General features: G+C 43.8%; 1 protein-coding gene across 2 annotated transcripts in view; it reads right to left on the bottom strand.

The window, feature by feature from the left end:
• plxnb1b (plexin b1b) overlaps window positions 1–17,217 on the bottom strand; it is a 65,683-nt gene that overhangs the window by 29,242 nt on the left and 19,224 nt on the right. The window lies entirely within an intron of this gene.

Raw genomic sequence — 17,217 nt, 5'->3', positions numbered from 1 at the left:
GGAACAAACCCAAACATTCACTCACACACACAAACACACACACACCACAGGAACAAAAAACATAGATTCATATAATCAGTCTAAAATAATACTGATTAGTGCAGTTATCTTAATTGCTCCGACCTCGTCAAACTGCTCACCCTTAGTCCATTACTTCCTGAAACATGTTTTTGTTTGTCTGCTGATATGGAAAACATGCTTTTTCTTGGCATATAACCACCCCACAAAATGAAGCCTTCCATCCCACAGACTCCATAGAGACTCGAGGCTTCGCTCTGCCCAAAATGAACCAGCCACCCCGGTACAAGTATGCAGCGTGAATACGGTCAGCGCTTCCGGTCTGGTGTCTGTGCTTGTGGGCAGCTCATTTCGGAGAAGTGAGCAGAAGGAGCGTGATGATACAGACACTGATAAAAATTTCAGCAGGGGGAACAGAAACACAGAACGAGGGAGAGAGAGAGAGAGAGAGAGAGACACAGACACACACCTGATGGAATGAGAGGAGCGCTTCTCTGGGAACATTCTAGAGAAAACAGACCCCTCTGTGTTTACCTAGGCTGCTTTATTCTGCACCAGTGCAGAGTATCTGGAGGATGAGTGTAAATTCCAACAGGGATCATTTGCCAGATGAGAGACTAATGCAAGGGAAAAAACCCGAAGCCTTCCCGTTTTCCAGAATAATATCAAGGAGAAAATAAAATTCACACGTTGTTGTGTTTAGGTCTTATCTTTTATAGATTTAGAGCAACTGTTTTCAAACTGGTAGTAAGTGCAGCATTACATACTAAGTGTGGAGCTTGTTCGCTAGTGTAACACATGAAAAAGGTGTAATTCATGAAAACCTTGTCATGTTCAAAGATCATGTTCAGGGTGACTAAAATGACATTTCAACAGACTGCAGGACTATTCTCTACGTGATTCACGGGACATTTTTGATTTACTTTACTACTTTATCCCCATAACTAATGGTCAGAACAATGAACGAGTGTGACATATGTAGTACTTGTTGTGCCTTGTTGTACTGGGTCGTTCAATATGAAGTTATGACAAAAGCCACACAAGCAGTGTGAAAACTTGCCATGTGATGCACGGGATGCCGAAAACTAGTCTCACTTGTTAAAACAAACTTCCACAGTAAAATTCTGTCAACTCTATAAGCACTCAGACAAAACTATTTCACCAAATATTTCTGAGTATAATGGGTGTCAAAACTGTGCAACACGTCAGTAAACTAATGTTTCCGCAAAACCAATATATGCAACTAAAATGACCAAGACGGTGTGATGAACAGGATAACAACGTCGAGTGCTGTTAAGTTTAACATATAATAGCCAGTACTAAGAGTTAAAACGTAGTGCATTGTATAAATATTTTATTTAAGCCTGATTCAATACAACATATAAAATCATAAGCCAGGCATTCAAAGTTCAGCTTATATATCATGAGAGATAAGTGTTTAAAATGTCTGTAAAACATTCAGTTTTTTAGAATACATTCAAATTAAATGATGTTCCACATTATCGGAGTACAAATCTTAAATACCAGTACAAATAAAGATTTTTTGGCATTTTGGTTTCATTTTCCAGAGAATCACGCTGTATGTAGTTTCCCTTAAAGATACAGATAACTACAAAGCTGTTTGTTCTTGTTTAATCTATTTGAGCGGACAAGACCCAGGCTTAGCACTGTGCCTACCACCTCTTTTAAAATCTCCCTGCAGCAGCAGAGAGTTAAATGTGTCACTCTGAGTGGCACTTTGTAAGAACGCCCATGACCACCTATAGGCAAGTGGAGTTCATTCAAACACTAGGCTTCCAGCGCCCTGTCAACTTATTTCTGGCCGCAAACACAAAGCCAGAGTGTTTGATCGGGGAGCGATTTCCTGTGCCTGCAGACGTAATCCAATAAAGCCTCTCACTCGTTCGGAACACCAGAGAAAGCACAGCGAGAAAATGGAGGCCGTTATTTAATTCTGCTCATTTTCCACCTTCTCACGTTTCCCAGGGAAGCTTGTTTAAAGACGGTGCTGTATCACGCGCAGATGAAGATGAGGCTGACTCTGAACAGGGAGTATTCCTTTACGTCTTCAGCCTGCCCTGGTCAGGGTGAGACGGGAGAGTTGCAGACTCTTTGTAGAGCACAAGAACGGGAAAACGGGTGAGCTTCAGTGTGGTCAAGGCAGAGGCCTTGGTCATTAAATAAAAAACGCCCGGGTGACTCTTCTGATAAACGAACAGCTTACGAGCAGATGACCTGGCCTGCAAATGACGATCAAATGAGATCATCACTGCAACATTAATAACTGATTACCAGCACAGTGTTAACATTCCAATCCACATTTAAAACAGAGTTGAGGCCAATGTGCTGTACAGACATAAAAATAAAAACCAAAACAAAAAAATTATTGTATGTACTGCTACACATTTAAAAACTCTGTTCAACAGGCAGTAAAATTAAATTTTTATAATCAAGATACTTCTAGGTGAAAAAGATTGTTAATCCAATGAAAATTCATCTTTATATCTTTCTTTATTTATGTTTATTCTAAAATTGCTGAATGAGTAGAGCTGTGAATGTGACAAAATACTGCAATACTGTAAACAATGACTTATTTTAATTTAATTGTAGAAAAACTATTTCCCATAAGCAGGTAAACTAAGTTAAACGCTGATATTTTGTTTTAGGAGTTATGGTCAGTACAATATTACATTAAGAGGGGTAGGTAAGTAGAACTTTACTAATCAGTAATAAAATATAAAGCGTTGTAATGAATGAGAATTACAATTATATAATTACATATACATAGTGTTTTTGTGAGGTTGCTGCTCAAATAGTGGTGAGATAGTGATAGTTGGTTGGGCTAATTGCTCCTGCTCCTCGCCATCATCCTCTTTCCTCCTGTTCCCCCTCCTGCCCCCCAGCGAGGAGTTGAGCAGTTTGATACTCTAGAGCATGGATTTTCGTAGTACCCCGTGAAAGAAAACTTCATTGATCTAAAAAAAAATAAATGTGACTGGCGATAAAACTGTACAGAACCAGGAGTGAGTCATGGGGCGTTAATTACAGAATACACCCATAATGCCTTGTTCTACACCCACGTACCCATTCAGCACAAAGGGAGAGGAAGAATATGTGTGGTCAGGCTTTTTAAATCAGCGATACCTCACACACTGCAGTCCAAGGGGTCACACAGGGACATTCCCAAAAATACAAGCGCCGCCACCCCCCCCCCCCCCCCACAACTCACCAGAGCACACGAATGCTTCCCACATTAGCACACCCAAGTGGGTGGAGGAGCATAGCACGGCATGCCCAGGAGCAATCTCACACCATCCCACACACACACACACACACACACACACACACGCACATCAGCATTATCACAAACAACCATATCATTCATTTACTTCCTGACACTCTAAACCTACAACAGCAAGAGCCATTAGTCGAACACTCCGTGCTGTGAAAGACTTTGAGAAGTCAGTGGTACTCAGGACGGGAATACATTTAAAAACCTTTTATAATATCTTAGATGTTCATGGCACCAGTTTAAAACTTGCCTGCATAATTCAGGCATTAAGGTCCTTGTCATGACACTACAGATCAATTCTGCACACATCACAGGCACTATAACCACATTATATACTGCTCAGTATTGTTATAAATGTTCTCTACAGAATGTTTTCTACCGTTAATAATAAGTGGCAACATGAAACAATGAGTCTCAGTCATCTATGGATACCAGGCATCATGTTAGAGCAGGAAATTCTGCTCTGAACCTGCGTCCATCAGCTGAAAATGTAGCCTGCTGGCCCAAAAACTATACCACAAACTAAAGCATCAGAATCCCAGTCACGGTCCTATTAAGAATCCACATGATATGTGGAAAACACAGTTGTGGAAATAAACGCTGGATTTGTTGGACTTCTCAGATCTGCTGTAAGCGTATTCATAACAGCTGAACACCCCGAGCCCCGCCCGGCTCTCCGTATGCTAGAGACATGTTTATCAGTCTGTCTTAACTTGCTATTTATAGATCGCCCAACAATAGTCAGATCTCCTAGAAAAACACTCCTTCCGATGTGGTTGATGACCTAGGCTTGGAAGACCAAGGGAAAGAAACAGAGACGGATCGTTGGCCGAAAGTTCGCAAAAATTCTCAGCACACAACACACACATGCACACGCACTTTAAGGAGCTTTTCAGTCAAGCTCTTCTAAATCTCACTGGAATGGTTCCTAAACTGTGCAAGGCAGGTCTCAACACGGGGAGGAAGTTCCCAGGGCCACTAAACTTTTAGAGCTCGACAAGCCACTGCTCCCAAATGCAAAACACTCTGCCGCTGCAGACAAATAGCCACCATTAATGCCAAGTGAGAATCTAGACAATACGCTGGATTCCAGAGCATTGCTTCCTGCAGCTGAATGAGGGCTCCTCTATAGATGCCTTTCTAAAGACTGAGGAGGCATTCTTCCAGGTCAGCTGGGTTCAGGTCTGCCTGATGACAGAATGAACTGCCGAAAGTAGTGATCATTTCAGTATGGACACAATGGCACCAAAAAAAAAAAAAAAAAATATATATATATATATATATATATATATATATATATTAAAGTGATCTAAATGTTGGACATGCAACATATTTTATGCAATCCTCATGTAAAGCTTTGAAGAACATGGACTGAAACTGCCTATGCAAAACCCATCTGTATCTCATGGATACAGATACACATATATAAAGACAGTCTGGAGAGAAGAGACGAAGCAAGCGAGGACTGTGGATCAAGAACATCAGAAGAACCAGGAACTGCTCTTAAAAGAGAGGAGATGTATTTCATTGAAATTAAACATACCTCTCCCCGTGCAAAACACTGACCATGAGAGACAGCAGAAAACCAGACTGCTCTACAGGTGGTCCAGCTCCACACAGACCCTCCAGCTTGCTTTATTTGGCTCCAGTCACCGGCCACCTTTTTGCCACTGCGTGTGGGAAGAGGTGGGCCTGATCCACTTCGTCCCCAGACGGGTGAGGCTTTAAGCTTAAAAGTACAGAATATAATCAAACCTCAGCGACCCGATTACTACGCTAGTCCTTGTCTTGCCACCCCAATGAGAATTTTTCACCACTACTCCTAATATAACTTGACTCGACCTGGGTACAGACCAAATGTATAATTAGGGGTGACTGTTCTCTAAAGGGTGGTAGTAGCCTAGTGGGTAACACACTCGCCTATGAACCAGAAGACCCAGGTTCAAATCCCACTTACTACCATTGTGTCCCTAAGCAAGACACTCAACCCTGAGTTGCTCCAGGGGTAGACTGTCCCTGTAACTACTGATTGTAAGTCGCTCTGGATAAGGGCGTCTGATAATTGCGGTCTGGACCGAACTAAGCCTGCTACTGTAGGATGAAGTATGGAATAGATGGTTAAGCTAGTGAGTGCTTTAAAATAATGATAGAAAGATAGAAGGTAGGCAACAAGGTGTATATCTTCAGAGCTTGCTTTCTCTTTTTAACCTCCGCAGAGGCACATGCTGGGGCAGAACCCTGGCAAGAGTCATCAAACAGGCGCCTTGTAAATCTGCCTTAATGGGGCCTTAATCCCCCCACCACCACCCCTCCAGGGCATCTTCAACCAATCCCGCCACTGAGCTCACGATGCCCCAGTCATGGTTCATTTTAGGGACACCTACAGCCTAAAAAAACAGGTTCCATTTCTCTGAAGCTATTAACACCTCTACAAGTGAACAGTTCTATAAAAAAAAAAGGTGAGGGAAGAGAGAATCCACTAGGGGGCAGGTGGTATGAGAAAGAGAGACTTTGAGAACAGTTACGGACTCTCTGATATTTTAATAAGTTAATAATTACTATTACTCAAATGCCATGATATTGATTCAATAATTATTCTAATGATTTTATGTGATTAAACAAAATCACACTGGCACCAACATGTAAACCTTAACTAACAACCATTAGGAGATCTCAGGAAAAATAAAAAACATGAGCATTGTGATATTCAGTCGCAGCAGCTGGAGTATAGCATGGTGAATCCAAACCGAAGGAACGACCTGGACCCCTCACAACCATCCCGCTGTGATAACACTTATCAATGTTTATGACACGGAGTGTGAGAAAAGCCTGATAATAGAGAGCGCGCTCGTATTCCTGACTCCACAGCCCACAGAACAGAGTCTAGGTCCGTCTGGGAGTGGAAAAGCCGAGGCACCTCCACAAAACAAGCAGAGACCACAGGGAAGATAAGAGCAGGCTGTCCGTAATGGTGTGACACTGGCCTAAACAGTGTCTGAAATCTGGGAGCTCGTCCCAGACCTAAGTGTGTGTCCTGACGATACAGAACCAGTAAATTTCATAGCAGCCTTTCCATGTAATGACAGGCCCAGTAATGCTGCCTATTACAACAAAAAGTCTTAAAATAAAGTGTGATAAATCCCTCTAGTTCAGGTCATCTGCAGTTACTGGTGTGTGTGTGTGTGTGTGTGTGTGTGTGTGTGTGTGTGTGTGTGTGTGTGTGTGTGTATAGCAGCCCTGGATCTCTGCTGAAATTACAGGCTGTGTTTTTACATGCCTGTTACGGGACTGAGAAATGTGTGTGCATTATGGGAAAGAATGTGCAACCTCCACTGAAACAGCAGGCAGGAGGCAACTGGAAAATCTGAGCTGGGCGTTTTTAGAACAGCAGCAGCCCACAGATATGTGACCAGCAATGGGTTTGACCATCAGACTGGACAATGAAAAGGATATTTGACCAGAGTAGAAAAAAACAGAAAAAATAATAGAAATTGTTAAAACGGAACATCTCTGTTGTGCATTCATGCTCCAAAATGTGCTGTAACAACAAAAGAAAGATTTTCTCTAATTTATCTGAAATGGTGGTCCTGCCATTAATGTCAAATGTGTAGGCCACATAAAGGAAGCAGACATTTATCTAAATGGAAATAAACCAATCTGATGTGGTTAAGCCAGAACTGCCTGATTTTACAAAAACTGGTGTTTGATCCAATGTCCTGGTCTCATAACTGCTGACAGTGCTGTTCGTGGCTGGAGGAGCTAAAGAGATGCAGTTCGGGCTAAATTTGTATGATTACGCCTCATAGTTCATGGATTTAAATTTGATTTAGTTGCAGGTGTTCTGTTATAGATGGATGAGAACAAAACCATAAGCAGGAAATTACACAACATTACATTTTTTTTAAAGCTACGATTTGGGAGTGGTTTCTGTATTATTACTTTTTCCTGGAGGTTCATTTACAGTCGCGTGAGGCTAGTTTGCATTTCAAATCAACTCTGTGGATAATTATTCATGGTGTTCTCTCCATGAATAAATTAAATCCCATGAGTTCTTGATTCAGCAGGAACTTCTTTCATGTTGGAGAAGGACCATAAAATAGATCCATGATGACATGCGCGCACACACACACACACACACACACACACACACACACACACACACACACACACACACACACACACACACACACACACACAGGCTCAGTCTACTGTATCACACCCACTGTACTTTCAGTGAACAGATCAGAGACCTTATAAGAGCTTGAAATCCTTAAAATCTTGCATCCGACCTGGGCATGGGTGCACAGCCCCTGCAGCCTAATAGAAAATGGCAGCCTGTTATTCTAACGAATCAGCATCTACGATTAAGATGAAAATGTTTATGTTTCCTCCCAGGAACAGAGTCCAGACACCACAGGACGCTGATGATGCAGGCGACTCAGCCCTTCAATGTGGTTCTGGGGCGACAACAATAATAACTCACCCTCATTTAATGAGTTTAAGGTGAGTGTAAAGCGCATAGAGTTAACTACCAATAACAATCTACAGTCATAATGAACCCATATCTTACACACCTACACATGCACACTAAAAATACAGGTTCTGAAAAGAGTGCCAATCAAGCAGTCAAACCCCATACCAAAGACCGACCACACACAAGCATACTCTTCTGGTATCTTGTGTTGTGGGAAATTCTGTCATTTTGGTTTCAAAACTAGTGTCTAATTGAGGACCCCCCCCCCCCCCCCCCCCCCCACACACACACACACACACACACACACACACACAGGGCTACCTACAGATTCAGACAGTGCACACAAACACACACAGCCCCCCCCCACACTCATTCATCCAGGATGTGCCAGGGTCTAATTTCACTTCCGATCCAGGTTGACAAAGGCAGGGGGGATTGAGTGATGATGATGGAAAAAAACGAACTCAAAGAGACAGAGCAGAACGAGGGAGGGCTGGGGGGAAAGGGAGCGAGAAATAGAGGGAAAGGGAGCATGAAGCCGTGACATTTCCCTCAATCTGTGAGGGGAACCCTGGGAAATTGCAAAACATTAATGACTCACTCAAACCGGGCTGCCCAGAGCTGAGCCAGTGTAATGGCTATTTGAGGTCCTCACTTTACCAAGGTAACCTACTGCAGGAACTTGCCCAACAGCCATGTTACACACAAAAAATAAATAAATAAATAAAATAATAATAAATATATATATATATATATATAAATTGACATGATTCCTATGTATATTGTTCCATAGGAATAAAAACCCTTTCTTATAAGAGAACTCAAACTGACATTTTTAGTTAATGATTAGTGTGATGCATATGTTATTGTAAGCAAATTATTGCTTAAAATGAGATACAGACAGCATGGCTTGATCCCAAGCTGAGCTCCATGTGGGGATGCAAGGGTGGGATGCAGGGGGGGGGGTTTTAGACAGATTTGAAGAGCGGGAAGCAGCTGGGGAATCCTTTTCTCAAGGAGCAGGTGCAAATGAGGATGATATAAGGGGCACTTTCACATTTGGAACTATTCCCTTCATCCAAAACCAGAATCCCATGTTGCGCCCAGCCCTGACCCAACTTGTCTCCTTCCACTTATTCTGATCTGTGGTACTGAGAAGACTATTTTACCTTCTAACAAACAACTGGCAATTAGAACACAGAATAGAGCAGATCATTTAGATAATTTTGAATTGGCGATTGTTCCATGTTCCCCCACACCTGATTTAACCTGTTTGTTTGTTACCAGGTTTGGTAAATGAGGGTAGAACCAAAAAAATGTTTTGATTGCCGGATGATTGAGACCCAGTTTCGAAATTCCTGTGTTAGGATGTTCTCTTACCAAGAAGCAAACATGGGTGAAGTTCTGTGATGCACACCCACATTTATGAAAAATAAAAGTAAAGAAAATAAATGGTCATATGAGAGTCAGTGAAGGCAGCAAAATAATATGTGGAGCTGGCCAAATTACCTACATTCAACTACCACAAAAACAGGCTTTCTTTATAGGTGAAGAGAGGGCAAAGTTGTGTGTGTGTGTGTGTGTGTGTGTGTGTGTGTGTGTGTTATTATCAGGCAGTGCTTTAAATGCACCACCATCGCCTTTGGCTTAAATACTCTGTCAGCGGAAATTTAACTGGTACACAGTTTGAAGGGGCCTTGCTGACGTTCCGTTTTATACACAGCATACATACGCACAGTTTGTATTTCAAGCTTTGTGAGGACTTATCATAATAAACAAAAAATAGCCTAATCTAATCTTACTACTTAACCACATTGGCCAAATGCAATATTTCATAAATAAGAATATTATCTGGTTAGGACCTGAACAAATTAATCCGGTATTTGTCAGGACATTTGACTCCCACTAAGACAGGGGCATGTGTACACACACACAGAGACAAGGTCAAATTACATGTTTCCATTGAAAACACGCGGCACACATGGGTAAACAAGCAGAATGCATACTACTACCTCCCACGGTGAGGTTATGTGTTTGCACATTAGCTCGAGTCATTGCTACACAGGTAATATAAAAACCACGCAGGCGTGTAACTACAGTTACCTCCTTACACTGTAGGCAGGTCAAGAGGCATATAGACTCTTCAAAGGTCAAACTACTCCTGAGGTCAAACTCTCACACACACAGAAGATGTTAAAGCCAGTGTGTGTGTGTGTGTGTGTGTGTGTGTGTGTGTGGAATGCTGGCAGAGACTAAATGTTGATCTTCACACATCTCCATTTATCTCTGGAGTCTGTGAAATGTCTGGCATTCTTGGACGGCCTCCACATTGGCCAGAGACCCTGGTCGGCAACGTCCTGATCCCAGACCTGACATAGGCTCTGTCGGGAGTATTTTTCGTGCTCATGTCCTGGCAGAGGAAAGTTTTTGTGTGTAAGTGTGTGTGATTCACTGTGTGTGAGGGGGAAGGGTGCTTATCTTGAAACCAGTTTTCTTTTTTCAATACGCAGACATTCTACCAGCATTTGGCCAAATAAAGTCCCTCTGCCACACGACTATGACCACACACTCTGCCATACTCTGCCTTCCTAAACATGGAGCCCTGGTGCCGTCCGTTTCCCTACCAGTGCTGTATATGGCCAAATGTGTCTCCATTAGAAATCTACCTTTTCTGTGTTTATAATGGGAACATATAAAATGCACATGATTCATCAGCCTCTTACTGTACATTTTTAGACACTCAATTATACAATATGGGCAACCACACACACAAACACACAATATACTACACTCATACATTAGATGGGGGTGGAGTGGTGGGTTTCAGAATTAGTCCTGAGGCCTGCAGGGGTAGAGGCCATTCAATAGCCTGGTGGGTGGGATGGAGGAGTTGCCATGAACAGAACATCTCCACACGGTACGGAGCAGTACAGAGTAAATAATGCCATAACCGCAGGCCGTTTAATTAAGGTGGTGTATTGTGAATGGTACACGAAAACCTGGGATGTGATCGAAATGATTAATTACAAAATGTACAGTTGCTGAGCCCCTGAAGTGGTGATGGGATGGGGGGGGGGGTGGGCCTAATTAGAGACAACAGAGAGGGCGTGGTTCAGTTTCCCATACCACCGGTGTACTCAATTTTTGTCCTTTTGTCTCTCTCCCTGGCACACACCAGCTGAAGACTCTGGGGCTGTATGGAGCTGGTTATTCAACGTGTGTGTGTGTGTGTGTGTGTGTGTGTGTGTGTGTGTGTGTGTGTGAGAAGGGGGGTGGTCCCTGGTGGTCCACACCCAGCCAAATCCACCGGGGAGGAGAGCATGTCCCTGCCCTTCTGACCACCCATCTGCCTCCCCTTTCTTCCGTCCTCAGTCCATCCACCACATCTTCTCTTCTGTCTTCCATCTATCCCCCAAAATCTGGCACTCGCTTTACGCTCTCCATTTGCACCACGCTGTGCATCCTCTCTACCTCCTCATCTCTCTTTTACTCCCTTCTATGTGGGGACAGCCGGAACACGGACAGACACATTCTCTCATCACCACATCCATCTATCCGCCTCTCACACTTTTTCTCCATCCCGTAAATACAGTTGGAAAAGCTTTCAAGCCCTCTTGACATTCACGGCTGTAAAGTGCGTGATGGGACTCTGCGGTGCTGGAAACAAGAGCTTCTCTCAACAGGATGTGGCCTTCTCATCACACACACACACACACACACAGCTTTTAATTAAACCCTGGCTCATTGCAGAGGACATCATAATGGCCAGCTTCTGAGCTCAGATTAATGGGGTTCCTCAAGAGGTGAAACTCAGCGGGTAGTCATGGCTCTGGCACTCTGACACAGGGGTTCAGGGTACTGCGTAAAGTTGCTTGTCCACTGAGCCAGTATGATTTCTGTTCTCTTCCTGGTCAGATCCCATCGCTGACCAAAGACTGACCAAAACAATTGCAAATATAATGGAGAGGATTTTAAATAAATATTTAAAAAAAAATTAATAATGATGCTGATGTTTGTTGTGCTGTGGTGACGGCTGCAGTTTAGCATCAGAGGAATCAAGCACTGAATGGGCATCAACACACTTCATAAGGTCAAAAGAGGCCAAGTGGGTCAAGAAGTAGGTGGTGTGTGTGTGTGTGTGTGTGTGTGTGTGTGTGTGTGTGTGTGTATGTGTGTATGTGTGTGTGTGTGTGTGTGTGTGTGTCTCTCAGGACCTCGTTATGCAGCACTTTCTGGAAAAAGACCCAGACCCTGGAGGCTGATGGAGACAGAATGAAGGTTCTGGAAGCGTCCCAGGCCTCCAGTTACACTCCACGGCGAGACCTCACACTTCCTCTCTAACAGTCATTCATCCAGACTGCCGGCTGCCGGCCCTCGGTATGAAAATCACATCGGGAGAATTATACACCACACCCCCACACAGACAGACTGAGACAGACAGACGGGCAGAGGGCAGGAACTCACACTCAGAGTTGAGCACATGGGCACACAATCATTTTGAGGGCCATATTATGAACTCGCCTTCACATGTCTACCTTTATGGTCACATAATATTTGGTCTAATCCCATGGTTAAATTCAACAAAATTTTAACATTTTTGGTAAATGAGCATTGCCTTCTCCAGCAATGACACTTCAGTTAAATGTCTGCAAAGACATTTGATACTATGATGGAGCGAGGACACTGTTTTGATACAGCTATGATAATATATGCGCACAATTTACACTCTCACACACACACACACGTCATAAGTACCTCAATATGGAAAAAAGAGCAACGGAACAGTCTGGCAGCTCAACACACACACACACACACACACACACACACACAGCATCACAAAAGCAGTGAGTAAAAAACGCCCCATCTGCACTCAGAACCTGGTGTGGTTAACCAGACCCTCCCCCACCTTCCTCTCTGGACACAGGGCCATTTGAAATTGGATTGGAAATGATTGGAATAGTTTTTCTACTGCTAGTTTGCAGAATGTACGCAGTAAATTATCTGCTAATTGGCATAATGACAGAATGTGACCCAACAGGGTCAATTATAGGATTTTTTTTTTTTTTTTTTTAAACATTGCCAGAGCCGGATTCAAACTGACAGCAGCAGGGCTGGTCTGACTGTGGCGTATGGAGCAAACCGCTGTGATGCGTACAGCTGGTCAGACAGTGATAAGAGAGATAATTGCTAACAGTGACACACACACACCGATTCATACACACAGCTGAGACACAAGAAGATAAGGCCAAGAAAAAAACAAAAACGAGCAATCAGCTGAGTAGCCACTCAATCCACCCACAGACAAACAAAACCCCACAAAATCACTGGGATTTTTTTGGGACGTTGCCCACATGGGAACAGAAACACACACATTCATCACACCCGTCTGTTTAATCTCAGTTCTGATTAAGAGGAACCCCTTAAGGAAACGCACCCGTTAACTCAAGCGGTCCCCCCCCCTCCCCCGTTTGTGCTGTAATGGTGCGGCCCACTCGTACCCACGGGAGACACAAAACCCGGAGCAAGTGGCCCTGGGCGGGGGAGGGTGGCTTGAAGGATGACAGATGAGTCATTCCAGTGGCCGGCCGCTGTCGCACGTCAGGCTCCCCCCGGCAGGAAGCCACCGGGCAAACGGCGCTGGCGGTGGGAGGCAACCGCAGCCTTCTGTTCGGCTATCAGCAGACAGCCGGCTTCATTTAAAACACAAAGAGCATCTTCCAGCACCCCGCTGGACCCCTGCAGACACGTCACAGGGGAGAAACACACATGCCGACATATTTTCGGTGCGCGTCACCTGATCTGGTACGATCGCTGCGACCCCTCGTGTGATGGGAACACAATAGCCTTTCCACAGAAGTACAGCACTGTTAACACTGTCCCAATAATCAATACACCACTGATACACATGTATGAATAGACACACACACACACACACACACACACACACACACAAAGGAAAAGCAAAAAAAAAAAAATTAAGCGCTTTTGAATAGCAAAAGAACATTTTTTAAAAATTGTTTCCTTCCGGCCCCGCGTCTGTCATTCTTCTGACGGCCTGCTCTCTTGATGCCTCCATCCTAAAATCTACACATCATTATCAGTTAAAAAGGTCATTGTTGTATTTTTTCTTTCTGTGTGTGTGTTTGTGAGTGTAGACACGGCCAATCTCTGCAGAGGAACGCTACATCAATATTTGTTTCATATGTTCTCGGTAAAAATACATGAATCAGCTAAGAAATAAACTTAAAAAAATAACACGCAAGCAATCAGCTCATACACAGCATTTTTATGGACCAACAAAACAAATACGCCCCTCAAGGGTTCAAATCAATCACAAAACCAGTCCCCCTGCATCACCTTAATGTCTGAGATGGGTCATTCATTCTACTTATTTGTCTCTGTTTTCTTCCCCTCACACGCCTGTATTCCTTTATTCCTCCCCCTCAATTGCGTGGGGGTTGAAGGGACCCAATCAACTCCTGCTGAAGGACCTTAATTGGGACAACCTCACCAGGCAGCATCCAGGGGAGAGGGGACAGGTCCCAATTTGTCATCCAGGACAAATCCCTTGGGAAGTATGGTGGGGTGGGGGTTAGGATGTTCCCCTGTACCCCCTGGGCCTGGTACCCGAGTTATCAGGTATACGTTCACACACACACACACACACACACAAACTGGAATTATTCATAAGATGTGTATAAACTGTTTCACAACACCATTGGGTGTTAAGCATACGAGACAGAAATTGTCCACTTCTCAGTCCCCCTGATTCTCAATCTCCGACTCTATTTCACAGCGTCTCCAAGGACAAGGGGGGGGGGAGGCACGAGAAAAGGTGAAAAAACACTGAGGGATGAGAACAGAGACACAAGAATGTGCCTGAGGTTTGGTGAGATTCTGTAAGCTCATATTCCACAAAACACACACACACACACAATGTTTAATATGAAATGCCCAAGACCATCCATCTCTATTTGCTTTCATCTCCACCAACCCTGGAGGAACAATAAAGACCCTTCCTTCTGCAGGATTATAAGGTGACGACACAGGACCACTAAAAAGATCTCCTGAAACAGAACTAGTGCTGCCAACATTTCACAGCTTCTATGAATCTGGAAACATTACCATGTTGTTTAATTTTTGGATGCAGTTTTGTATGCAGTTGTTGGACTGTTTTGGTTTCCGGAGTAATCGCAACTGTTCATTTTGCTCCGTTTGATCATAAGCAAGGACTGAATTCCTGAATGAATCCCTATTTGCATTTTCCTTATTTCAAAATAAAAGAAAATGATCAAATCAACAACATTGACTAACAGGATTGTGAGCAACTGAAGCTAATGAGTGAACAAATTAAAACCAATGGATGAGTGGGAATCGGCGGAGAAGCGAATGAATGAGGACACCCCGGTTTTCACCCCGTCCACTTGTTCTTAGGAAGGTCAGATGCTAATTAGATTCTGCAGAGATTCCAAATGAACAAACAAACAGGAAGAGCAGCTCAGCAGGTCCCCACTCAGGGAGGCATATTTTCACATTCGCTCATTTCAATAACAAAACCGGCTTAATGCTGGCCGTGGCCCGATTGTGCGCAGGGCCAATTACAAAAGGCCGGTCTTCTAACAAGCCATTCCGTCTCCATTAGGTAAACAGAGAGCTTACTGTCACCTCCTATTCATCAGAAAGTCCCCCAACCACGCATCGCCGGCGTCCTTCAGCACGGCGAGCCTAGTCCATTTACAGTATTCACGCACAAAGAACCAAACCACAGTAGAGTAGGACGTTCAGGAGCATTTCATTCTGGAAGACGAAGCCTACTGAAGGACTCTCAGGACACAATTAACAAATCAAAACAAATAAAAATGACTGATGGCGGTATACTTAGGGAGGAAAATACTTAATAAAGGCACAAGCTGCTTTTACAACTGTAATTAGAATTCAGAACAGACCACCAATCCAAGACCGACCGAGACGCGGGGGTGAAAAAAAATGGAGGTGACTTTGGAAAACAGGAAATAGAGGGTGACCCTCTCCCTTCGTCCATCCCACAAAGTCTGCCTGTCTTTTAGTCAGTGACAGTCCAAACATGCCTCAGCAGAGGACACGCTGAAGATCGTTGGGTGGGGCTGCATGAGCGGTATCGGCCAATCAAATTACAGCCGTCTGATTGTTATGGTTTCTGTCATCCTGTTTCTCTTTTCTTTAGTTTTTGTATGAGAACAATGAAAGTCACCTTGTATTATTTTACCATATTAGATGTGTGAGGGAGATTTGAACAAACATGAAATATGAAAAAGAAAAAAATCTGAAATACATGGAAAGGGAGATTTGAAAGGAAAAAAAAAAACGTGTGACCCCGTGGGACAGGGAGGTAACCGATGTGAAGTACTGAGAAGCAGGTGAGCTTGTGGGGAGTCTTCATGCTGGCCAGCCACACCAAACAAAGCGGAAGCACCTCCACCTGCATGCAGCAGCTCTGCTGTTCCCAGCATCGCGGCTCGCCGTGGGGGTTCGGATGGTGGCTCTGGGAATGGGGGAGGGACGCCAGACATGTCAGGACGCAAACCAGTCAGGGTTCATTACATAACCCCGTCTGCGTGAGCAATCCGGCACAGGTCGGGCTTGGTGTGGCTTTTGAACTGGTTAATTAAAATAATAATAACAATAAAAACCAATAGTGAACATTTATTTTACTAAAAATTAAAGTAGTATTATAGCAAAAGTACAGATTTTAGAATGTTTTAAAGAGCTTTAAATTTTCTAAATTATGACAATAATTAATAATTTTCTGTAATTACAAAGTGTGGAAATAAGATCATGTTTGCAACATGTTTACAACAAAATAAGAAAACCAGACATCATCCCCAAACCTTCATTCTGAAGCAAAAACCAACAAAAAGGGGGAAAACGCAGGGGGCGAGGGTCAGGTTCACGCATCTGCAGGACCAGACGGATCGGGCCCCCAAGGGTGAAGGCCGCAGCGGGCCCCCAGTAGACGAGGGGCATGTTTCGCTGGCTGTCGGCGGAGGGGAGGGTGGATGTCGGGCTCTAACACTGCTGCCTCAGTGTGAGCGTGGTGAGCTGTGCTCTGGCGCGTCTGTGTTCAGGGGTCATAAAAAATAACGCAGGTCCTCAATGGGCCTTTGTGCTGCGAGACAAAGCAGCGATGAGGCTAAGCTGCCAGCGCAGGCCTGAACTGATCACACAGAAACGAAACAGCTTCTTCCGACTACAGAGGAATCTCTCTCTCTCAAAAAAATCCATTTAATTTAGGACTGAACTATTAATTATGTGCACTTAATCATGACAAAACTGATGTAAGTAAGTAAGTTATTCCAGAATGTCTGGGGGGGATACCTAATACTTAATACGTTTTATCAGACACCAATGTCCAGACTGACATACAATCAGTACTTACAGAGACAGTCCCAGTGGA

Source organism: Denticeps clupeoides, chromosome 12 (genome assembly GCF_900700375.1).
Source record: "Denticeps clupeoides chromosome 12, fDenClu1.1, whole genome shotgun sequence".
In the NCBI taxonomy this organism is placed as follows: Eukaryota; Metazoa; Chordata; class Actinopteri; order Clupeiformes; family Denticipitidae; genus Denticeps; species Denticeps clupeoides.
Note: the sequence above shows the minus strand (reverse complement) of the source record. Positions and strands in the feature narration are given on the sequence as shown.